The sequence below is a fragment of the Malaclemys terrapin genome, chromosome 2 (assembly GCF_027887155.1).
Source record: "Malaclemys terrapin pileata isolate rMalTer1 chromosome 2, rMalTer1.hap1, whole genome shotgun sequence".
NCBI classification, from domain to species: Eukaryota; Metazoa; Chordata; order Testudines; family Emydidae; genus Malaclemys; species Malaclemys terrapin.
This window is the reverse complement of record NC_071506.1, coordinates 283,209,945-283,236,300: the sequence shown is the minus strand read 5'-3', so window position 1 is coordinate 283,236,300 and position 26,356 is coordinate 283,209,945. Positions and strand designations below refer to the sequence as shown.

The window sequence follows — 26,356 nt, the reverse complement described above, 5'->3', positions numbered from 1 at the left end:
CTTGCAATTTGAATGGGTGAAAGGGCAACCTGGAGATAGACGTTCGCTAGGTCTGTTTATAAAACTGGAGATGGAAGCCTGGTACAGACTGGGTTTTACCTAAGCAAAAAGGGAACTGCTGATTCAAGGCTGAGGACTCTCAGCAGGTCACAAATGGATATAGAAATAGGCATAAAGAGTCTAGAACTGGAAGGAGTTGCCCAAACTTGAAGTACTGGCAGCTGTGTTCAGCTGGCTGGAATAATGAAGATAGATGGGTGGGAAAGTCACCACCTGCCCCCTGTGGGACATGTTGAGAAGAGGTGTAGGAGACACTGGCACTTGATGGCTGGGGGGGTTACTCCAGAAAGCTTATGCTTTACTTTGATGATTTTACCTTTGTTTGTGGGCTCTGGGAATTACTCTGAGGACATCCAGGCTTCACCCAGACTTTGGGCCCCATCACTGGACCAACTGGATCCCAGACTGCCTAGGGGATGGGAGACTGAAGATTTCTGTTGGTTTCTTCTCCCTCACCTGTCCCCGCTGCCTGATTCTATGCTCCACCTCAGCTTCCATCCAACCAACTCTGAGGCTGACGGAACCACATTGCACCATCATGACAGGCCAAGACACCCTCTCAAGCTCGGCAAGCCAGACATGCCACCACTGAACCTGTCTGGAGCTGCCCTGCCTGCATTGATTCCTGGGACAACCCCAGACAGAAAACCGCATTTCCCCAACCTTTGCTGCCTCACCTTCCCTTCCCCTCCTGTGCCAACCCCTTTGCCTAAAGAGCTGGAATAATCTCTGACCAGGTTGACCTGAAACCCAGCAGCAAACGTAGCTTTCTTTCCTTTCCCCAAAGGGGTAGGCCCTTTAATATCAGCAAAGAATTCTGACCACCTTCCCTCTAAAGGACTCTGATAAACACTCCAGTCAGACTAGTTCCAAGGCAGAGCCACTTCCCCGTCAGAGCTCAAAGAGCTCTGACAGTATTTTCCCTCTTTGCGTTGAGTGAGTAGTTGAAGGAATTTGGACAGGGCAGGTGCTGTACTAAGGTGCACTCACACCTGACTGCTGAATGGTGGGGCAGGAAACAAAGGTCAGGTTAACATCTTAGCCTTCTGCGCTCACCACTCTTCACCACAACAGAGGGGATGGATGGTACCACCTTAGCTCTCTGCCTAGGAGCAAACTGATTGAGAGATCCCCCAAGCAACTGCCCTGGGATGTATTTGCAAACCAGAACATTAGAAGGCAGTGACAAGCCAAGAGCGATATGTTAATAACAATAATATCTGGACTTTCTATAGTGCTTTTCATCAGTGTTTTTTCAGAGGCAGTATAATCAGCTTCATTATACAGATGGGGAAACTGAGGGACAGAGAAACAATGTGATCTGCCCAAGGTCACCCAGTAAGACAGTGATAGAGCCAGGAATAAACCTCAGTCCCAATCCAGTGCTCTATCCACTAGGCTACAGTGACTCTTTGCCAAGCCCTAGATGGAACAGCATACAGTTAGGACCAACCAGGTTTTACTAGGTGCTAGGCTATTGGGCTGTTTTGACCCTGCTTTCATGGACCCTACAGAGTCAGTCACTTGACCATGAGCCATTTGGTTCCTCCTTTATGGACCTGCTCCCCTCTGTTTTGTGGAGAAAGGTTGGTTTGCAGCTAAGAGCACAGATCAGGTGCCTATCACTTACATTTCTAGCTCCCGGGAGACGCTGACCACCCCAAGGTCCTGGCAGGCTTTTTGCAGGATCACAGAGGGTTTTAGCTCCCGCAGCTGAACGTAGGTGGTCTTTGTGCTGTTAATGATGTTTGCAGCAGAGACACAAGGCGGCCGTGCTTGGCGGCCGGGAGGAGATAGAGACATGACCATAAACACAGGGATGCTGGAGAGCAAGTTGTCCAGAAATTCCCATGATGCAGGATCAATGAAGTGGGCTTCATCAATGACAAAAATGAGAGTGTTTTTCTCCACTACCTAAAAAAGGGCAAAAAATCGCCTGAATAAGGTGTTGTTTCAGTTACGTATATCTTGCCTTCAGGCCAGGGCCAGGGGTGTCATACCCCCACCCCCGTGACTGCTACTCCAACCTATGGGGTGGAAGAGCAGCTGCAGCTCCTTTGTGTTGGTTAGATAGGATATGGGGATCTGCACAGTAGCGTAGCTAGGGGGGTGCAGGGGAAGCAGCCGCTTCCCCTCAGTACATTTTTCAAAAGTGGCGCCTGCCGGGCCGCCGCTGGGCTCCTGCAGGCAAGGGGGGGCAGCACGGCTGGAGGAGCCATTGGGGGGGCGGGCGCGGCCGGAGGAGCGAAGGGGCCGGCTCCTCGGCCATTGCGCCCCATGCTCAGCACGGCCCCAACATTCCTGTCTCGGCTCAGGGCTCAGCGGCCGAGCGCGCCCCGCCCCTGGATGCGGCAGCTGCAGCATCTCCTAGCAGCGGCTCGCAGCCCATTGTACAGTGCAAAGAGAGGCAGGGATGGGAGAGGGGACGAGAAGCCCCAACACGTCTAATGTCCCAAGCGCCTCCCGGAAGCGATCGGGGACAAATATCAGGAAGCAGCAACAGGCTTCTTCTCCGGGTCCAGTGCTGGGCTGCCAAGCACCCGCCCGGGCCAAGGGAAACAGGAAGCTGCCGGAGAGAGGTGGGGATCTGCCCGCCTGCCAGCTGCTGCCCACCCCACTGCTCCGCTCCCCCACAGCCCCCGGGAGAAGCGAGCAGCGCCCGGCACCCCTTCCCCGCGCCCGCAGCCTCCAGCCCGGCCTCAGGGCAGGGGGGGCAGCCTGCACCGCCTGGAGTTTCCCGCAAGCCTCTTCCCTCCCCCTCCCGCGGCGGCTGCCCAGCGCGGTGTCATGTTTTCCTCCGAGTCCGAGGTCGCTTGGCAGCTGGTGAGTCCTGCCCGGGGGCACGTGAAACTTTCTCGCCTCTTCTCCCCCCCTTCTCCGACCGCACCCTAAAAACTTCCTCGGCCGGGCCAGGCAGTGCCATGCTCAGCCCCCTCCCCCCGGACTGAGCCCCTCCGAGGAGGGGGTGCAGCGTGGCCGGAGGAGCCAAGGTGGGGGAGATGCGGTACGGCTGGAGGAGCCAGCTAAGGGGGGGGCACAGAGCGGCCAGAGGAGGAGCCAAGGGGGGGCGCCTTTTTTATGTTTGCTCCCCCTGCACTTAGAACCTGGCTACACCACTGGGTCTGCATACACATGGATCCATGGCCCCGCCCATGTCCTGACCCCCCGACCACCGAATTGATGTGAAGCAAGGTAAATAACAGAACCCAATTCCACAGACATGCTTTTCCCCCAGAGAGTGAGGGCTTTCTCCATTACCTTGACAAGAAAGATGTTATTCAGGAGGCAATAGTAGGACTCTCCTATCACACCTCCAAGTTTGCCTTGGAGGATTTTCTGTCTTTCAGCGTAAAATTTACAGGCCTCAATCCCCAGAAACATGGCCATGAGTGTCCGGATGACAAAAAAAATTCTGCTGCACTTTTACCTTCGTCAGCTCCATAGCAACAACCCTTCATGGTGAAAATGAAGAGAAATTATAAGGAAGTTCTAATGGGGAGTCAGGGAGAGCCAGGACATTCTGAGAAAGAATTACAGAAACACAAACCTACCACTTACCACATGGACATCTAGACACATAGAAAAAGCTTCCAAATGGAGGAGAAATAATGGAACCAGGGTTCTTCAGCACTTTCTGATTGACCTCCAAGTCAACTACAAGACATTTCAGTCCCTGATTTTCTTTATGGATAAATGGCTGAGGATCAGCAAAGGATTTGAGCAATGTCTCCTGGTCTCCGTTTCCTCCATGGCTGGTACAAAGCAACCTAACCCCAGAGCTCAGCCTCTCCATTTTTCGCTTTTGTTTGTGGGACACAAAAGATTAACAGCCTTGAACTGATCTCCAACCACCTTTTCTAACCACACCCCTTAGGTTACTGTCAGAGTCCAGACTGATCAGTCTGTTTATTGTCTTCTGGAGAACACACCCTTGTCAAAAGCACCTGGCTGCTTTCAGTTCAGTTCCATGCATTCCCCTGGACTCTAAAGTCATCCTGCATTGAAAGACATGCAACCAGACATACCCGTGAGCATCCATCCCATTAGAGCTGCTCTCATTGCCCTATCGCATGCATCCAAAAATGCCTTTTCTTAGACCATCTCCCAGCCCTTCACTAATGACATTTTTAACGTTTGTCCATTTCTCTTGGGGAAAAAAACCAAGCACACTTATGAGCTTTCATCCACAGTTCAAAAGTTGCATTAGCCCACGAAAAGCTGAACAAAACCTTTTGAATTTTGAAATTTCAACATTTTTAATGTTGAAATTTGAAAGGTAAAAAGGACTTTTTTTGTTAATATTGACAATTTTCATGGAACTCTTTCCCCAGCTTTCAACCAAGTATTGAGCTGATCAAAATATTTCAAATTTTGAATTTTCAAATTAAAGGGGGGAAAATGAGGGGAGACTTAATAAAACAAATTTGCAAAATGCCCCCAATTTATTTTTTAGCAGCTCTCCCATCTACACTGTCTTGCTAGACATGTTTCCTCTTTAGCATCTCAGTCGAATAGCACTGAAACATGAATCTGACTTGATCTGGGTCATGACAGCCACAACCGAGGAATCTCTCATAGGATGGATGGGAGAGCCATCTCTTTTTGATGCGTTTTCATGCCCTGCTAGTTTTGAGGTTCCCAGAAATCACACTTCCCATATGTTGCCAGAAAACAGATGGATGGCTATTCCTCCTGATTCATGGGAGGTGGATAGCTCAACAACTCAACTGGACAAGAAGCCACAGTTAATCAAAGAGCAGGTGAGGTTAATCCTTTGAATCACGAAAGGACCCATCCAACCATAAGTGAATCTTTCAGATTGCCTCATTTATTAAATGACGAATCAGAGCAGCAGGCTGGCATTGATAGGTACGATTGGACCACTGGTTGTTTCATCGCCCCTGTGACTATGCTGGCTATTTCTGTACGTGAAATAATAGTTGTACTAAAGGAGGAAGTTACTAAAAACTCCTCTTCCCCATGCAGGGCTCATTTAAGCCATTAGAGGTCAGCTTTCAGCCAATTAGACAGGCATTTGGCCATCTCAATCTGTGCCAGCCTCACACAGCCTCCATACCATTTGGCATTATTGCAATCTCTGGAGGAATGTTGCAGCTCAGAATCACGATGCAAGGGCAGAGGTGTGTGGGGAACAGGGGGGCAGGGGTATCAAAGTGAAGTTAAAGACACTTACTTGTGGCCAGCCTCCTGGCCTAAGTAGGCAATTTCAGCAAGTAACTGGCTCTTTCCATAGCCCGTAAGGCCTTCATACACTATGACGCGGCCTACTGTAGACCCCACAAATCCTTTCAACGAAGTGTTATAGATTTCAAGCTCTTTTTCCTGACCTAAGAAACATGGAGTGACTTTAAGAAAGCAAAGACCAATGCACGTCCCTTTCCCTCTTTGCTTAGCAGTGGCAGCATGTCTCCACCCATATCGGAAATGCATACATAAGTCACTGGTTCATTTCCACCTCTGCTGCAATCCTTATCTATCCCTTTCTCCCCACTCATTTTGATAATTGCAGCTCCCCTCTCTAGCATATTCCCAAACCCAACTGTCCAGATTCCAGCACATCGCTGCTACCCTCCCCACCACACACACAAAGAAGTGTGACCACATTATTCCTATCGTCACACAACCACTTGTTCATTCCAATACCCAGTGTCACTCTTCAGATTTGTATCCAGTCTCCTTTACAGACCCTGAGCTACATTCACTGGAGCTGGCACAGGGAAAAGACGGTTACTCACCGTTGTAACTGTTGTTCTTCGAGATGTGTTGCTCATATCCATTCCATTAGGGTGTGCGCGCGCCGCGTGCACGATCGTCGGAAGATTTTCTACCCTAGCAACACCGGCGGGTCGGCTGTGGAGCCCCCTAGAGTGGCGCCTTCATGGCGCTGAATATATACCCCAGCCGACCCGGCGCCCCCTCAGTTCCTTCTTGCCGGCTACTCCGACAGTGGGGACGGGGGGCGGGTTTGGAATGGATATGAGCAACACATCTCGAAGAACAACAGTTACAACGGTGAGTAACCGTCTTTTCTTCTTCGAGTGCTTGCTCATATCCATTCCATTAGGTGACTCCCAAGCCCAACTTAGGTGGTGGGGTCGGAGTGAGACATTGCTGTGTGCAAAACCGCTGATCCGAAAGCAGCATCGTCTCTGGACTGCTGCACTAGTGCATAGTGAGCTGTAAATGTGTGGACTGATGACCAAACCGCCGCTCTACAAATGTCCTGGATCGGAACATGTGCCAGGAAAGCAGTCGAGGAAGCTTGGGCCCTCGTGGAGTGAGCGGTGAGGTGCGGTGCTGAGACACCTGCCAGGTCATAGCAAGTCCGGATGCAAGACGTAATCCAGGAGGATAGGCGTTGTGAGGAGACCGGTGAGCCTTTCATTCGGTCGGCCACTGCAACGAAGAGTTGCGTCGTCTTTCTAAAGTGCTTTGTGCGGTCAATATAGAAGGCCAGGGCCCTTCGTACGTCCAGGGAATGCAAACGTTGATCCTGGCGAGTGGCATGTGGTTTAGGATGAAAGACCGGGAGAAATATATCCTGGTTGATATGAAAAGGAGAAACCACCTTAGGGAGAAAGGCAGGATGTGGACGAAGCTGCACTTTATCCTTGTGAAAAACTGTGTAAGGGGGCTCAGATGTAAGCGCCCTGAGTTCAGAAACGCGCCTTGCTGAGGTGATGGCTACGAGGAAGGCTGTCTTCCAGGATAGGTACAGAAGTGAACAGGTGGCCAGTGGCTCGAATGGAGGACCTGTGAGCTTGGAGAGAACCAGGTTGAGGTCCCACGTCGGGACGGGCTGACGTTGTTGTGGGTACATCCGGTCTAAGCCCTTGAGGAATCTAACGACCATCGGGTTAGAGAATACCGAGGACGCGAGTTCCCCTGGGTGAAAGGCCGATATAGCGGCCAGGTGAACTCTAATTGAAGATATCGCCAACCCCTGCTGTTTTAGGGAGAGGAGATATTCCAAAATGAGAGGAATGGGTGCCTGCAACGGGGACGTGGCTCGTTGTTCGCACCAACAGGAGAACCGCTTCCACTTGGCCAGGTACGTGGCTCGTGTTGAGGGCTTCCTACTGCTCAGCAGAATCTGTTGGACAGAGTGCGAGCATTGCCGCTCTGCCTGGGTGAACCATGGAGCAGCCACGCCGTGAGGTGGAGTGATTGCAGGTCGGGGTGACGCAACCGGCCGTGGTCCTGAGAGATGAGATCCGGACATAACGGAAGCGGGATCGGAGTCTGAACCGAGAGTTCCAACAGTGTGGTGTACCAATGTTGTCTCGGCCACGCTGGAGCGATCAGAATTACCTGTGCCTGGTCTCTGCGCAATTTGAGCAGTACCTTGTGGACCAGAGGAAACGGAGGGAAGGCATAAAACAGGTGGTCTTTCCAGGGAAGGAGAAACGCATCCGAGAGGGAGCCCGGAGCTCGACCTTGTAGGGAGCAGAACACGTGGCACTTCCTGTTGTCTTGAGATGCAAACAGGTCTATCTGGGGAAACCCCCACTTCTGGAAGATGGAATGTATGATGTCCGGACGGATAGACCACTCGTGCGTCTGGAAGGACCTGCTGAGTCGGTCCGCTAGAGTGTTCTGGACTCCAGGGAGGAACGATGCCGTGAGATGAATTGAGTGGGCGATGCAGAAGTCCCACAGGCGAATGGCCTCTTGGCATAGAATTGACGAACGTGCTCCTCCTTGCTTGTTGATGTAAAACATGGCCGTGGTGTTGTCGATGAGAACTAACACACAACGGCCACGTAGGAGATTGAGAAATGCCTGGCACGCCAGGCGCACCGCCATCAGTTCCCGAACATTGATGTGCAGGGCTAACTGGGGTGCAGTCCACAGGCCCTGGGTATGGTGTTCGTTGAGATGGGCGCCCCAACCCAGAGATGAAGCGTCTGTGACCAGGTGCAGAGAGGGTTGTGGGGTGTGAAAAGGGATCCCCTCGCAGACCACATTGTGATCTAGCCACCAGGTGAGGGAGGTCAGGACCGAGTTCGGGACCGTGACCACCATGTTCAGGCTGTCCCGATGTGGACGGTATATTGATGACACCCAGGTTTGAAGTGGGCGAAGCCGAAGTCTGGCATACCTGGTTACGTACGTGCAGGAAGCCATGTGGCCCAGCAGGGTAAGGCACGACCTCACCGTGGTAGTTGGGAAGGCCTTGAGCCCTTGAATGAGGTTCTTGATGGTGCCAAAGCGGTTGTCTGGCAGGATGGCTTGTGCACGTCTGGAGTCTAGAACTGCGCCGATGAATTCTATTCTCTGGGTAGGTTCTAGAGTGGATTTGTCCTTGTTGAGGAGGATGCCCAACTCGTTGAATGCGTGCACTATTCTGTGGACGTGAGCTTGAACTTGCTCTTTGGTGCGACCGCGTACCAGCCAGTCGTCTAGGTACGGGAACACCTGTATCCCTTGTCGACGAAGGTACGCTGCCACGACAGCCATACATTTCGTGAACACCCTTGGGGCCGAGGATAGGCCGAAGGGAAGGACTGCAAATTGGTAGTGCACCGTGTTTACCACGAATCGCAGGAAGCGTCTGTGAGGTGGGTAAATTGCGATGTGAAAATATGCGTCTTTCATGTCGAGGGCGGCGAACCAGTCTCCAGGATCGAGGGAAGGGATAATGGCCCCCAAAGAGACCATGCGGAACTTCAACTTTACTACGAATTTGTTGAGTCCGCGCAAGTCCAAGATGGGCCGCAGACCTCCTTTGGACTTGGGGATCAGAAAGTAACGGGAATAAAATCCCCTGCCCCTTAACTCTATTGGAACCTCCTCTATGGCCCCCATGGCAAGGAGCGTAGAAACCTCCTGTATAAAAAGTTGCTCGTGAGAAGGGTCCCTGAAGAGGGACAGGGAAGGGGGGTGGGAGGGGGGGATAGAAGAAAACTGGATAGCGTATCCCCTCTCCACCGTGCGGAGGACCCAACGGTCCGAAGTTATAAGGGACCAAGCACGGTGGAAGTGGGAGAGGCGATCCCGAAAGGAGGGGTCTGGATCCTGGGGAATGACTGGGGCGCCGTCCTCGACCGCACCTTCAAAAGTTCTGTCTAGGACCTGAAGGTGGTCTTGGTGGCCCCTGGTTCTGACCGGGTTGAGGGCCAGCCCATCTTCTCCTACCACCTCGCCCTCGCCTTCTGGCAGGGTCCTGTCTCTGACGAGGTGGAGGGGGGTAAAAACGTTGAGGCTGGGGCCTAAATGGTCTGCGCTGGGGACCCGCAACATGCATCCCCAGGGAGCGCATGATTGTCCTGGAGTCCTTGAGGCTCTGTAATCGAGAGTCCGTCTTCTCCGAGAACAACCCCTGTCCTTCAAAGGGCAAATCCTGTAGGGTTTGCTGTAATTCAGGGGGCAAACCCGAAACTTGGAGCCAGGAGGTCCTTCGCATAGCGATACCTGCGGCCAGGGTTCTGGCGGCCGAGTCCGCTATGTCCAGCGAGGCCTGTAAGGAGGTCCGAGCCACCTTCTTACCCTCCTCAACCAAGGCCCCAAACTCTTCCCTGGACTCTTGGGGAACCAATTCCTTGAACTTCCCCATAGAGTTCCAGGAATTAAAGTTGTAGCGGCTCAGGAGCGCCTGCTGGTTAGCCGCTCTAAGTTGCAGCCCTCCAGCTGAATAAACTTTACGGCCAAACAAATCGAGTCGCTTAGCCTCCTTTGATTTGGGCGCTGCAGCTTGTTGACCGTGGCGCTCCCTTGCATTCACTGATGACACCACCAGTGAACACGGCTGGGGATGGGTATACAAGTACTCGTAGTCTTTGGAAGGGACAAAGTACTTTCTTTCCACCCCTCTCGCTGTAGGTGGGATAGAGGCAGGGGTTTGCCATATCGTAGTTGCGTTCGCCTGGATCGTGCGGATCAGGGGCAACGCCACTCTTGATGGGACATCCGCCGCGAGGATATTTACAATGGGGTCCTGCACCTCCACTATCTCCTCCGTCTGTAGGTCCATGTTACGGGCCATCCTACGTAACAGGTCCTGATGAGCTCGAAGATCTATTGGGGGTGGACCTGTGCACGACGTGCCCGCCACTGCCTCATCCGGAGAGGAAGAGGAAGATGCCTCCGGTGGTAAGGGATCCAGGGGAGGAACCTGGTCTCCCTGTTCCTGGGACGGAGCATCACCTGTCCTTGGGTCCGGGACGTCAGGTGGTGCAGATACAGAGGCCTCCATGCCCCCTGGAGGAGGGCGAGAGATGGTGGACTCTGGGGCCCTTGTATCAGAGTGACCCGAGCGAGAGGTTGTTGGAGCCCCTTGCGCCTGGTGGTATGCCCACGGGGTCCAGAACGACCAGTGAGATGGGCCATGGTCAGGGTCCTCTGCTCCCTCTTGCCAATGGCCTAAATCTTGCTCCCCGGTTTGCCCCTGAGGGGGGTATGCCGATCTTGACAAGTCCTCAGAGGAGCGAGACACCGATCTCGATGGCCATGGCGGTGCCGACTGCGCCGAGACGAATCCCGTAGGATACGGTGCCGTACGGTGCCGGTCTAGAGATGTTCTATCTCTACGCGGTGCCGGCGATCGGTGCCGAGATCGCGATCGGTGCCAATGACCTCGCCGGTGCCGGGAGTCGGACCTGGATCGAGACGATGACCTGGAGTAGGCCCGGTGCCGGGAGCGGCCTCTCGACGTCGAACGTCGATCGTACCGGTGCCGAGAACTACGTCTCGACGTTGATCGGTGCCGACGATCATAACGGTGCCGAGATGTAGAGCGGTGCCGCGATGATCTTGGCCGCGAGTACGACCGGTGCCGAGGTGATATCCGGCGCCGGGACTGCGAGCGGCATGGGGACCTGCTTCGGGACCTGGACGGGTGCCGTGGTTCCAGCCCTTGCGATGGAGGGCGCATCAAGGCAGGTTTTCCCCTAGATTGGACCGGGCGAGTCAACGGTGCCGACGGTGCCGGTGGTTGGGGCGGTGCCGGCTCCGTGAGGGCGATCAATTCTCTCGCCGTCGCGAAGGTCTCCGGTGTCGACGGGAGGCACTGTATCCCTGCCGGTCTCGGTGGTGATTCTGTCTGCACCGGACTCAACGGCCTCGGAGCCGGAGTCGACGGTGCTGGAGGCACCTGTTTTCGGTGCTCCACAGGTGGACGCGGCTCTACCCCCGGCACCGGGGGAGCCGGCGTCTTCGGCACTGAGGTCCCCGCCTTATGGGATTTTTTATGTCCCGGGGATAGTGAACGGCGCCGAGGCACTTGCTGTGAGTGCGGTGCCAATGGGGTCCGGTGCCGTGGAGGCTTGTCCGACGTGGTCGGCATGGTCGGTGCCGCCGGGGCACTGCGCACCGAGGTGCTAGGTGCCGGGGCCTGACGCGCCGATGGAGCGTCTGGGCTAAGTGCCGCCTCCATAAGGAGTTGCCGGAGTCGAAAGTCCCGCTCCTTCTTGGTCCTCGGTTTGAAGGCCTTACAGATTTTGCACTTGTCTGTTTGATGGGACTCTCCCAGGCACTTCAAACACGAGTCGTGCGGATCGCTTGTTGGCATAGGCTTAGCGCAGGAGGCGCACTGTTTGAAGCCGGGAGCCTTGGGCATGAGCCCGGCCACGCGGCCGGGGAAAAAGGGGGAGAGAACCCCCTGAATTCCCTTTAACTATATAACAACTATAAACAAGTGAATAACCAACTATATACTATAAACAACTAGAACTATAACTATAACTGTGAATAACTGGATAAGCTAGGGAGAGTGGAGAACAGCTACGCCGCGCTCCACAGTTCCAACGACCGTCAGGGGCGGTAAGAAGGAACTGAGGGGGCGCCGGGTCGGCTGGGGTATATATTCAGCGCCATGAAGGCGCCACTCTAGGGGGCTCCACAGCCGACCCGCCGGTGTTGCTAGGGTAGAAAATCTTCCGACGATCGTGCACGCGGCGCGCGCACACCCTAATGGAATGGATATGAGCAAGCACTCGAAGAAGAAGTATAATTTACATCTCTCCTTACCAGCCTGCCAACCAGGAGATTCATCAGCTCCTACAGGACAACAGGATTCAAATTTAGAGATGAGGTGGGGCTCACCTGGTATTTATCTCATAGAAATGGAAGGGACCTTGAAGGTCATCAAGTCCAGTCCCCTGCCTTCACTAGCAGGACAAAGTACTGTCCCTGGTTGTTTTTTCCCCAGATTTTTAAATGGCCCCCTCAAGGATTGAGCTCACAACCCTGGGTTTAGCAAGCCAATGCTCAAACCACTGAGCTATCCCTCCCCCCATTGGAGGTATTGGGGTGCTGGAATCTAGCATTTTGTTTCAACCCCATTTGTCAGTAAAGTGAAAAGATGCTAATCAAAGACACAAAGGGAGTGAATATGAGGGGCAAGAATGTGCATGTATTCCTTCGAGACAAGGTGGTGAGTATGAGGAATATCTTTATTGGATCAACTTTGGCTAGTGGAAGAGACAAGCTTTCAAGTCTCACAGAGCTACTCTTCAGGTCTGGGGAAGGTAACCAGGGTGTCACAGCTACACACAAATGGTTAAGCATAAAGAGATCACACATGTTGCCTGAGACCACTTAAAATGAAGTGGGCAGTTAACACCTCTGCTGGAAAGTTTGTTTCTTCCACCAACAGGAACTAGTCCAATAAAAGCTATTCTCTCACCCACCTTGTCTCTCTCCTCTCCTGGGAGCAATACGGCTACAACAACACTGCAAACATGTATTCCATACTCTTGTCTGACCATGGATAGATCCTGCGGTCCATAGCACCATATAAGACCTGCAGGATCAGGCACCACAATGTCAGTGTAAAGGCCCTGTATCTTTAAGAGCATCCCGAGCACATCTCAGAGCTTTACATTTCTGAATGATCCCAATGGTCAGTTACTTGATATCCTCAAGTAGTGGGTCCCCCTCAGACATTTCCCCCCACATCCATCGCTTCCTTGGGCATCCTCTTCCCAGCAGCAACAACTGCTCCACCGGTTCCGAATGACAAACCAACTGGAGTTCCAAAGAGCTCTGTCCACCTACCCAGGAAGTGGTAATACTCAGACCTCTCCTTGGTGAGATACGCTTGGCCAATCATTCTGCAAGGAGGAAGAGAAAGGAAAGCTACAGTTAAAGAGCGAAAATACTCCTGGTCAGACTGAGTGGGGGCGCCGCTGGGCTGCCCACTCTCTCTGAATCCAAGCACTGCTTCCAAGAACGGTTTCATTATTCTTAGCCTCCTGCCCCCAGACGCTCAAGTTGAGCTGGAGTGAAGTAGTGTCATGGGGTTTCCCTTCAGAAGAGCACTAAAGGAACATGAATAATTAAGGAGTCTAATGCGCCTGGTGTAATGGGAGGGTGTATTAATATCCTTCGGTGAGAACTGGAGAGCTAAGAAGGAAACGAGGCACAGCAGTCTATGATTTCTCTAGTAAAGAACAATGCAATGCAATGCCTATTAGCCTGGCTTCCTGAAGCTGCTCAAGGATCTGAAGGGATGATTTAGTTGGGGATTGGTCCTGCTTTGAGCAGGGGGTTGGACTAGATGACCTCTTGAGGTCCCTTCCAACCCTGAGATTCTATGATTCTATGAAGGTACCAAACAATTCTGTATTGCAAATGGGTGAGAGATGAGAGACAAGTAGGAATAGACAGATTCAATAAAGCTTGCAGAGGAAAAGACAAGGAAAGCAAAAAAAGCAGAATGAGTTCATACTAGGCAAAGGCTGTAAGGGGAATAAGAGTTTCTATAAACATGTCATGGGAAAAAGAAAGTAAAGCCGTTAATAAGTAAGAAGGTGAATGAAATCGATGGTTACTCTGAGCTCCTGCGCTGCTTTTTAAAATCTCTCTTTAGCAAGCTACACATTAACCATGGCCCAACTCCTGCAAATTGCTCCCCACATACAGACTCCCATTGACTTTAATGGGGCTCCCTCCACATAGAAGAACTTGTAGGAATGGAGCCTTGGATTTGGACAATGAGAGCAAGGCAGATATTGTATAAACAGTTGATGAAAGGAGGTATCAGGATATATGAAAAAACAGAACACATGCAAACTTGGTCTCTGAACTCAATACTAGCTAGCTACACCACAATTGCTATGAATTTGGGCGGGGGGGGGGGGGGATTGTACTGCACCTTTACATTTCTGACAGCACAGCTGATGCAGCATGTTCCAAAGAAGGGACCCAAACTGCTCCCTCATGGAGACTTTACTTTTGTTCTTTCTTAGTTTGTTGTGCCCCTTAATCTGAACTGAAAGTCATTTGGACTGAGTCTAGAGGGCTGTCTAGGTGTATGGAGAAACATTGAATGCTTCTACATTTCCATGTTTCAGAGTAACAGCCGTGTTAGTCTGTATCCGCAAAAAGAAGAACAGGAGTACTTGTGGCACCTTAGAGACTAACAAATTTATTAGAGCATAAGCTTTCGTGGACTACAGCCCACTTCTTCGGATGCATATAGAATGGAACATATAATGAGGAGATATATATACACACATACAGACAGTTCCCAGTCTCCTAGTAGCTGGAGCTGATGTGGAAGTGGGAGAGAGATGCAAATGAGACACTATAGTTACCCATTCTCTCAAACATGAGGATTGATTAAAGATACGCCAGTTGAAGGTATTTTTACACTGAGCTATTTGCTGTCCAAGCAGCTGTTTGTCTCCTTGACTAAGTTGCCTTGAGTTGATCTTGTGTGGGGAAGTACAGGACTTTGGAGATGAAATTCCCTAGGCCAGCTGTGAGATGATGCTTTGGATTCAGGCAAGGTTGATGCACATTGTGGCTTTGAACAGACAGGACAGCACACACACCTTTTGTGCCGATCAAAGGAAATTTGCCCTTTCATCACCCCTCCCCCTCCACCATTGTAAAATGGGGGTGTGACTCTTGGAGCCCCTCAGTGCCAACTAGCAGAGGGCCCCCCTACTGTAACTCACATCAGGTCTGACACACTCATTGTCCCAACACACTGTTGTCATGATATATATCTCAAAGGTGTCATGAAAGATATCGTATGTAAACTGGTGCCATGCTGGTCCCAAAAATCATTGTGTGATCTATGTACAGGTTGGGTACAAAGAGTTATAGATGTGTGCTGGAAATATAGTCATGAAAAGTGTTTGAGAAATAGAGCATAAAATCCAGCCTGCCCTAGGCAAAGGCATGTGTATTTACCTGTCTGACCAGCTGGGCTACCAGCAGAGGACAATGGAAGTATATTTACATATAAGGAAAACAAAGACATCAAGCTAAACAAACGGGGGAGAAGACTCTGGACTTTGAGTAATATAAGGGGAACAAAAAGACCTTTTAGTTCTCTATCACTGCAGGGAGAGATGCTGGAAACCTGATGTAAGTGAGAAACTGCTTAGGCAAAGATTGCAACTTGCTAAGATTCAATTTTTGTCATTAGAAAGTGTGTTTTGTTTTGTTTTGTTTGTGGCCTTGCCTGTCTCTTTTCCCCTTGCTTAGCATGACTTAAACCCAAGGGCTTTGTGAATAACCTTTGTCTTATTTTATTACAAAACCCTCTCAGTGCTGTGTATTAAAGTGAAGTGTGAGGCTTCAGCTAACCTAACAGGCGAATGTGTGCTCTGTCTCTTTGGAGGCAGTGAGCGTAAAGTGAGAGGGACTGGATGCTGCAGGGAGACGTTTCTGGGGAACTTGGCAGCTGGGACTCACTGATTGTTACCGGCAAGCCATTAGACTGGCAGAGTCTTGAGGAGTTTGCTGGCAAGGCAGACAGACTGGTGTGTCAGGGACCTGCCACACAGCTTAGCAGCACCAAAGCTCTTGCTAACAGTGGCTCACAGTTCTGAGTGTTCTGAGTATGACGTCCCAGGGGACACTTACGGTTTCTCACTGATGCCAAGATAATGATAGACCACGCCGGGATTCACAACTCCTTTCATCTCAGTCCGGGGGAGCTCTTCAAAGAAGTAATGAGGCAGCCTGGAGTTGGCATAGGTCACTGCATCACAGGACACTAACCCCGGATAATACATCATCATCCGGGCAGCGAGATTCACCTTCTGGCCAATGACTGTGTGATGGAGAGAGCAAGAAAATGGGCACTGAAAAGTTAACTGAGCTCCCGCTCATCCTCCTGTGAACAGCTCCATATGTATCCATGCATACATACCCCTCCACCAGCAAAAATACGCAGCTTCCACACACACTCTGTGGGTACCCAGGGGATACCAAACATGCACAGGACCAGAGAAACAGACTGTACCTGTGTATTCGTGCCTTACATGATGGCCAACTATTCCGCAGAACACTGGCCCGCTGGTAACCCCGATGGAAACTAGCCTAGCAAGCAATGAGAGCAACATGGAGTCAGCAATCCCAAATGTCCAGTCCCTCTTGCCACATCTGCTCATGCACCCTCTCCCCACCCCCACTCCTGTAGTGCTAATTTGTATTGACTATCCCCACATCAGCCAGCTAGGTCTCCCAACAGCCTGTGTGCAGCTCTGTGTGTGTGCAAAAGGGATGGAGAAGAGGGCAAGGAGCTTCCCTCACGCACGTCCCCATGTAATGACAGTTCTTGTGCTTCCCGGAGTGCAGAATGCCGTGAGCTGGCATTGCTGTTGGAACTAGCCTCCCCAGAGAGATGGGCCACAGCCCCACCTGCTCTCCACCCCAGCTAGCCGAGCTGACTCCAGGCCAAAGGGAGCCCATGTCCATCCTTTGCAAGTGTGCCACAGAGGCTGCATTCCTTAGGCAACTCCACAGGCACAATGTCTCTTTGACCTCCCCATGGGTGGTGAGTCCCTGTTCTCCCTGTAATGCAAAGCCACAACTGAACCCTCATTTCCTGGTGTGGAACTGGAGGTGAAGCCTTGGCTGAAAGTTCAGGGAAGTATTCACATTTTCTGAACACATTCATCTGCCCACAGTAGAAATCCTGCATGCTTAAAATGCTTCCATGGGTGGGGGAGTGGTGAGATGGGTGTAGAGTTTCAGCCCTCCCACCTTGCATCATCCAGTTGTCCAGTCTGTTATACCACACCCACTGCTATGATATGCGTATGCCTCCCGTATTTATAATGGGTGCACACAGCAAAAAACTGCTTAACTGTAATTGTCCCTGGACACTGATCTCGCAGGGTACTCACACCTGGAATTTAATTCTCTCACGTGTGACTGGTTGAATTTCCCTGGCTCTTCATGGTTTGCATGCCCTTTAAAAGGAGTGGCTACTGGGCAAAGCACAAGACACACACACCCCTTACTGGCTATCACGCACTATTCCGGCTGAATATAAATGCTGCCCTCTGAGTGTGCCAGTCTGAATTCTCCTTGCTGGAGAGTCAGGAGCTGGAGGAACGTCCCAGCAGAAAAAGGGAGTCAGGTTACACAAAAACTTAACAAGGTTAGTGCCAGTGGTGTAAAAAGGGAGTGGAGTTTGGATTGGTTTTGACATTTATAGACACAAAAGGCGACAAAGGCTCTGGTCCCACAAACATGCAGGAGTTTTATTTGAAGCCTCGGTGAAGTCAGCAGTGCCTGCGTGCCAAGCCACAGGCCTCAAAAATTCAGCAACCGGACCAGAGCATGCTGGAAGATAGCAGAGGGTGAAGGGCTCTCTCCAAGCACTGCTGGAGTCCTGCTGGCTGACAGGCCTCGGGGTCCCCTTCAGCAGGGAGCTCCTCCACTGACTGCAGTCAAGAAGGACTTGATGGGTCCTTCAGAGGCCATTGGGGTGGGGGGTGACAGTCAATAGGGGTTTGGCTCATGCTCTTTGTCCTGTTACCAATGCTCTCAAGGGGAAAAATGCCTTTAGAGATCAAAGAATTGGCCATTCTCACGCAAATGGAGCTGAGAATCCTGCACAGCTGGCGTCGTTAGTCTTTTACTCTCTCTTTTCTGCAGGGACTGGACCTGTGGGTTGGAGTTTCTTGGGCTGTTGTGGGAGAGGTCAGTGAAGGTGGTTGGCTTTGCATTTTGCTCTGAATGATGCTGAGGTTCACGGTCATCCTGAGCAGGTTCCAGATTCGTGGCCAGTCACCACAAAAGCGCCATCAGCTGCACCCACCAATATCACCTCTGAGGCTGAGGTTCTACTGCTCCAGTGGCACATAGCTGTCTTAGGAGGTCTGGGTCATGTAGAGTGAGGGGAAGCCCAGGTAAACTGGGCTAATCCCAAATTTTGTCTCCCAGCTGTCATGTCACTGCCTCCTGCCCACTAGGGGGGCCCTCCTGTTGGGACGAGGGAGTTTCGATGACAAACAAGCCCATTAGCACTCCTGTAGACAACATGGAGACCTGCACCTTCCTGCTTACTTTATTTTCATGAGCATCTCAGAACAGAAGTTGAAGATTTTAAATGCGCTGTCCAAGGCGTGGGCGCTCTCGTCAGCCTGCTTATCCCCAGGGAGCCCGAACACACACAGGAATGTGCAGCCCTGCCAGGGAGGGGAAAGAAAACACCAGAGGGGTGAGGGTTTTTTCCAAAGAGCAAATCAGTATCAATGTCTGTGGCAAACAGTTCCACTGTGCTCCAGCTCTCCCACCCACCCTGTTAGAGTAGTGCTGTCATACAGTACCCCCAAAATGCTCTGGGAGACCCCACCACCGCCTCAGACTCAGTCTCTTCAGCACCAAGCTTTTTATCATTCCTCCTGATCCCTGCCCTCCTCCTCCCTTCTCTATCCCTAATGACAATGCCACTGTCCCTCCTGCCTCCTACTAGCCCCGGAGTCTCAGGGGAATGTTTGCCAGCTCCAGCTGCAACTGGAATGGCCTTGAAGCTCTGACCCACTGGTTGCTCGAAGGTAGTTTTTAATTAATTTGAGCTTACTGAAGCTTCTTTCGCAAGAAGCCACAGTTACTGGCAAGCAGAGAAATATTCTTAATGCAATTTCTAAATTTGGATAAGATTCGGCCAAATTATATTCATGAATTAACTGGAGAAGGTCCAAACTAGAGGCGCATGAAACCTTTGGAGACAATGCTGTCCGAGACCAATACAGGTTCGAATGAGGATTCGAGTGGAAGAGAAAAGTGGAGACAGAGGCAGATTGTAATTCAAAACCAGGTGGCCGTTAAATGGGGAACGAATTACAACTTGGGCTGGGGAGGAGCACCTTTACCAACTAACAGTACAGATTCAATTGAAATAGGAACAAGTAACCAACCAAAAATATCACCAGAGCAGTAATATAAAACAGTCTATGTACACTTAACAACAAGGAATCAGATAATTTACAACCAACTATTTACTGAAAAGCCAGAACAAACATACAGAACTGAGTAAACGGTAACAATTCGTCCTCTGTACACTACACATGAGATTTGGTACCAAGTAATAAAGAAAAAAGGCCCAACACACAGAATATCTACAAAAATTAATATGTACAGACCACACTCCAGGCGCAGCTGACCAGCAGTACAGACACCAGGGACATGTCGAGATGTAACCCGAGATGACATGACACGAGCCGGCTAAATCCGGAGGAGATCCTGGCTGAAAGGGTGATCAGGCCTTCCAGCTAACACGCGGACACTCCTGCTGATTTAGGCGAGGGACATAATTTTATTCGAAGACCCTTGCTCGTGCTAGCATCTGATAGGTTCCCCGCTCCTACACCAACCAGGCTCCGAGCTGGTGCCCTCTACGTAAACAGATACTGCACCCGGCACGCTAAGCTTATGCACACGGCACGCCAGAATTGTAGCACACGGTACCTATGTGACCCACAATTGACCAGGCGGAAAGTTCAAGAATGGTCACACGGCCCCAATGTGTTGCACACGACACCAAGGCACTGCACACGGCACCAAGGTGCTGCACACGACACTGATGTGACCTTCTGACCAACAATTGGCCATCCAGACGCCATGACAGAGCATAGGGCTGCGACAAATGCTAACGCCTGATGTTTAAAACTCTGAATCTCTGACGAAATTTCTGAGGCATTCAGATCTCTGTCATATTTGAGATTTAAATCCACTGCTGCTTTTTGAAGATTAGTAGTGTCCATTTTAACAAGCGAATCACCCAAAAGAAAATCGAAATCAGAAGATCTCATTTAAAGTTTCATATCTGCAATTTAACTCAATTATTATGGTGTCAAATACGGTTTTTATTTGTACTTTGAAAGATTGTTCAGCTGATAAATGTCCGAAACCAATATAGGTTCGAATGAGTATTTGAGTGAAGGAGGAAAATTGAAGCAAAAACAGATTGCAATTCAAAACATGTAGTTGTTTATTAATGGGGAATTAATTACAACTTGGGCTGGGGAGGAGTACTTTTACCAACTAGCAATATTAGCAGAGCAAAATATTCACACAACTCTAATTAAAATAGGAACAAGTGATCAACCAAAAGTATCACCAGAACAGCAATATATATGACTTGAAACAGTCTATTTACATCCAACAACGAAGAACCAAATGATCTATAATCAACTGTTCACTAACAACCAGGACATACAAAACTGAGTAAACTGTACGTGCATTAATTGAATCCCATAAAATACACCAACTGACCACAACAGCAATTAATACAACAATTCGTCCCCTATATACTATACACCAGATTTGGTACCAAGTGAGGGAGGAGAAAAAGGGAAGAGGCCAAGCAAACAGGATATTTACAAAAATTAAAATGCACATACCACACTCCAGGCACAGCTGACCAGCAGTACAGACACCAGGGGATGTAATCCGAAACGACACGACACGAGCCGGCTAAATCCGGAGGAGACCCTGGCTGAAAGGGTGATCAGGCCTTTCAGCTAACACACGGACACTCCTACTGATTTTGGCGCGGGACATAGTTTTATTCGAAGACCCTTACTCGTGCCAGAATTTGATTAGTCCCCAGCTCCTACACTAACCGGGTTCCGAGCTGGTGCCCTCTACGTCAACAGGTACTGCACCCGGCACGCTAAGTTTATGCACACGACACGCTGGTATTGTAGCACATGGTACCAATGTGACCTACAATTGACCAGGCAGAAGGTTCGAGAATAGGCACATGGCACCACGATGGTGCACACGACACCAATGTGTTGCATACGACACCAATGTGACCTTTTGACCGACAATTGGCCATCCAGACGCCATGTCTGAGCATAGGGTTGCGACAATAAATTAGAAGATACGTCTGCACACTCATAAAGTTGCTGCCTTTTTACTTTTTGCTTTCTGGATTCAATAATTCTGTATTTCTATATTTTCAGCTGTTTTTTTACAATCTGTAAAATATTGACCATATCGTTATCGCTTTCACACATCTCTTGTAAAATATTTCGTAATCCGTTGATCATTTTACAAGCCCGAGAAACAGTGATGCCTTTTGCTTGTAGGGCTTTATTCACTCTGTCAGTATGAGTTAGGATATTCTGCCGTATGGATAACGTGCACAAAAATTCATAATTAATTTTTTTAAAGAAGGCTATTAGCTGTTGATACTGTTTCTGGACATTTTGATGCATCAGCGACATTTTTTTAGAGCCTTGGTCACTTCTGTAATTTGCGAATTTAAGGCTTCAATTGCATTAGCTCTTGATGACCATCTAGTATCAGCATGACCTTTTAGTGATACTTTTAACATTCCCATTAAAATATCCCAGCGAATGGTTGAATGAGGAAAAAAATGTGTATAACTTTTGTACAGTGGCTAAGAATGAAACCATAGTAGAATTTATGGAAGTCGCACGTACTCTGACTAAATGTAGACAGTGGGCTGAACATGGTACAAAATTCGCTAATCTGTTTTTTTCCAAAATGACAGCTTTGACGCCTTTGTACCCACCTGACATATTTGCGCCATTATCATAGCCCTGGCCTCTTGTGTTTTGTAGATCAAGCCCATCATTTTCAAGCTTCTTTATTATTTCTTCAGCTAATCCACTTCCCATTTTTTCTTTGGTTTCAATGAAGTCTATGAAACTTTCTTCTATAGATACAATTCTGTTATCGATTCTCACTTATCTCACAATCTGGGACATTTGCTCTCGATCAGATATGTCTGATGTGCAGTCCAGAAGGATAGAATAATATTTAGCTTTTTAAATTTTGGATGTAATTTCATTATGAACTTGGTTTGCTAGTAAGCCAATAAATTCATTTTGTATAGCTGGTGAAAAATAACTCACTGAACCTTTTTTGTAAGTGATGATATGCTGTCTTAGTTGAACATCATAATGACTTATAAATTCCAATAGATTAAGAACTATTCCTGAATTAGGGTTTTCTATACTGCTACACGATCCTCTAGGTCAGGGGTAGGCAACCTATGGCACGCGTGCCGCCTTCGGCACGCGAGCTGATTTTCAGTGGCACTCACTCTGCCTGGGTCCTGGCCACCAGTCTGGGGGGCTCTGCATTTTAATTTAATTTTAAATGAAGCTTCTTAAACATTTTAAAAACCTTATTTACTTTACATACAACAATAGTTTAGTTATATATTATAGACTTATAGAAGGAGACCTTCTAAAAACTTTAAAATGTATTAGTGGCACGCGAAACCTTAAATTAGAGTGAATAAATGAAGACTCGGCACATCACTTCTGAAAGGTTGCTGACCCCTGCTCTAGGTGGTAAATTGTTTTTGGCGCAAAACATCATGGCATCAAGAATTATTTTTAGAATTTGTCTCCATTTTTGTTTATCAGTTTCAATAGCTTTTTGTAGTGCATCATCAACACATTCTCCGCTTAGTAATTTCTTTTGTAAGGATTTCCATTTACAGAAATTTTCACGATGATTGGTTGAATTTTCATGTTCCACAACACGGTTTAAATTGTTCCAATCATTAAATCCTACTTTCTGATTTGCAATATTAGGTTTGGTAAAGCGCTGATCGAATAACATGCATGGAAAACAAAAATGGACTTACTGGTTTCCAAGTAAATAAGCCAATTACGCTCTACAGTTTCACCATTAAAAAGCTTTTTACAAAACCAGTCTCCTGAAAATTTTCTTCCATCTTCCAATGTTGATTCATGGAAATCTGCAGATTTTCCCTGGTCAGGTCCATGTTCAATAAGGTGGCATCTTATTTTATCGTTTATACAGGGCCAAGATGATGGATCGTTAAAATTGATTTCAATGATTTGCCTTGCAGAGGAATTATGTTGCTGATCGCGGCTGTTCACATTAGTTTTAGTCATGATATTGAACGTGTCGAGTGTCTCATCATTGTCAGTAATCGATACTGAAAGTGAAGTTGTAACCTCACAATCCAATTGCTGGTCAATTACAACAATTATTTCTGAAGTTGTATAATTCTCATTGTTACTATTAGATAGCGGTGCCGAACTTATGATGTCAGAGACGTCAGCTATTGGCGTATTCCCATAGTTTGATGCATTTTTCACTAGCCATTTCCCCATTGTCATTGACATTTTTCATTTTCTACTGTAGCATGTTTTTATCGTTTACGGTACTCTGTCCCACTCGGACGTTTAGAATTCATACTATTCATAATGCAGGGTCTTATTCAATAGACTGGAATAAAAATTAAAAATACATAAATAAATGTATTAAATTCATCTAAACATTAAACAAAATTAATATATTATAGAGATCGTAGATTCCCAATCTGTGATCTCCATAAGGAATGATAAACAAAAAGAACAGGAGTACTTGTGGCACCTTAGAGAGTAACAAATTTATTTGAGCATAAGCTTTCGTGACCTACAGCCCTCTTCATCGGACGCATAGAATGGAACATATAGTGAGGAGATATATATACATACAGAGAACATGAAAAGGTGGGAGTTGCCCAACCCACTCTAAGAGGCTAATTAATTAAGATGAACTGTTGTCAGCAGGAGAAGAAAAACCTTTTGTAGTGATAATCAAGATAGCCCTGTGAGGATACTTAACATGGGGGAAATAGACTCAGTGTGTGTAATGGCTCAGCCATTCCCAGTCTCTATTTAAGCTTAACTTGATAGTGTCTAGTTTGCATATTAATTCAAGTTCAGCAGTTTCTCGTTGCAGTCTGTATTTGAAGCTTTTCTGTTGCAAAATTGCCACCTTTAAATTTGGTACTGAATGGCCAGAGAGATTGAAGTGTTCTCCTACTGGTTTTTGAATGTTATGATTCCTGATGTCAGATTTGTGTCCATTTATTCTTTTGCGTAGAGACTGTCCGGTTTGGCCAGTGTACATGGCAGAGGGGCATGCTGGCACATGATGGCATATATCACATTGGTAGATGTGCAGGTGAACGAGCCCCTGATGGTGTGGCTGATGTGATTAGGTCCTATGATGGTGTCACTTGAATAGATATAGGGACAGAGTTGGCATCAGGCTTTGTTGCAAGGATAGGTTCCTGGGTTAGTGTTTTTGTTGTGTGGTGTGTGGTTGCTGGTGAGTATTTGCTTCAGGTTGGGGGGCTGTCTGTAAGCGAGGACAGGTCTGTCTCCCAAGATCTGTGAGAGTGAGGGATCGTCTTTTAGGATAGGTTGTAGATCTTTGATGATGCGCTGGAGATGACGCATTATTAATTAGATGATGAGGCATTTGGCCATTTATGTACAGGCGTGACTACCTGCCCTTTCCTGGTTACTATAAGCGGCCAGTCCGCATCCAAATTCAGTAGTTAAAAAATAAACTAATAATTTAAAATTGAATTTAATCCATTTATTAAGCATTTATTATATGCATTTAAAACCATTCTATAAAAGGACAGATAGTAAATAGCAATGGATATAAAGGTATTAAAACTTATAATCCAAACTTTAAAACATGGAAACAAAATAGCTAAAATTTAGTTCTAGTAAGATACACGGAATGGGAACTCCGGGATCTTTACCAGTCACTGAACATAGCCATCATGTCGACTGTGGAATATAAAACAAGTCTACAAATACTCTCTTTAAAATTTTTACCTCTATCAATTCCCAAGATTTGTAGCAAATCATTGTTTCCTTCGCTCCACTTGCCACGCGCTCCAAGTACGAAGCCAAAGAAGTGGATATTTTTACCTCCCGTTAAATTTTTGATCTCTTCCTCTAACTTGAGGTAGTAAGTCACCTTCTCTCTGTGGGCTAGCTCCAAACTTCCAGCATTGTCCTCCCACCGCACTGTGACATCGACCACCACCGCCATATCCTCTTTTGTAAATATAATGTCTGGTTTTCTCAACTCTCCCTTACTGTTTCTTAAATGGGGTTCTACTATTGCCTTCCACCCTAGTTTGACTACCTTATCTATAACTGCAGATACTACTCTATTATGTCTCTTGATCCTTGCATTCTTAGTTTTATAGCATTGGCCAGATATGTGGGGTATAGTCTCCCGCACCTTACCACATCACCTACAAAAAACATTTACTCCCCACCTTCCTCTTGCTAGGGTCTCCCTAGTAGGGTAAATATTTGCTCTAAGTTGTAATGCTGCGATATGTGCAGAAGATTAAATTTTACTAGAATTTTTAAATATCGAATTACTAATTATGTCGTTTTTAAAATACTTTATCCCTACTCCCTGGCACCTCATCTCCCACCATCTCAAAAATTCCTCCTCTCTCCATTTCCTAGGATGAGGTGTTGCTGCACTAAACAACAATATCTTATCAATAAGATTTTCTCCCGCATATAGATAAGATAAATCTATCCAATTATCTCTTGAGACAATATGTCTCCTCCATTTTCAAACTAACGTATTTGGAATTTGTATGCTAAACTTTGTGAGTGCCAGACCTCCGTCCCTCCCTCTTGAATAAAATAGTCCATCAGTGGTACACTGAGGTAAATGTAAAATTTGTTTAAATATTTTTCTAACTAAAATATCCAAATCATTTAAAAGATTAAAAGGGGGTTCTATTAAAAGCAGATTATAAAATAGCCTTGGTGAAATGAATGTTTGTAAAATCAATAGTTTCTGAGCCGGTTTCAAAGGGGCCTTAATTAAACTCTCGCTCCAATCTTTCAATTTCTCCTTAAGTAATAGCCTTCCCACCCCTATCCAGGGATCTATTCTTGCACCTAAATATTTTTCAAAATCCCCTGGTTGGATGTATTCAATTTCCTCAGTCCCTATCTTCCAATTATCTTTAGGCTTTACTATATAAGTTTTATACTTAGTTAAAATGTGGAAACCTTTTGTTTTCTTCACATTAATATGAAGATTAGTATTATTACAAAAACCCTCTAAAATACCCAGATTTTTTATCATCCCTTGATATGAGCTACTTAAAATTGCCATGTAATCGGCAAAAGCCAATGACGTGTCACTATTACCCTGAACATAAAAACCACTCCCTTCTAATTCTAATCTAGTTAAAAGGAGATCTATAGAGATATTAAATAAAATAGGGGACAAGGGGTCACCCTGTTTG

General features: G+C 48.0%; 1 pseudogene; it reads right to left on the bottom strand.

Annotated features, from left to right (window-relative positions):
- Positions 1-25,125, bottom strand: part of LOC128831350 (adenylate cyclase type 10-like) — a 43,326-nt pseudogene extending 18,201 nt beyond the window's left edge.
- Positions 25,126-26,356: the final 1,231 nt, after the last annotated feature.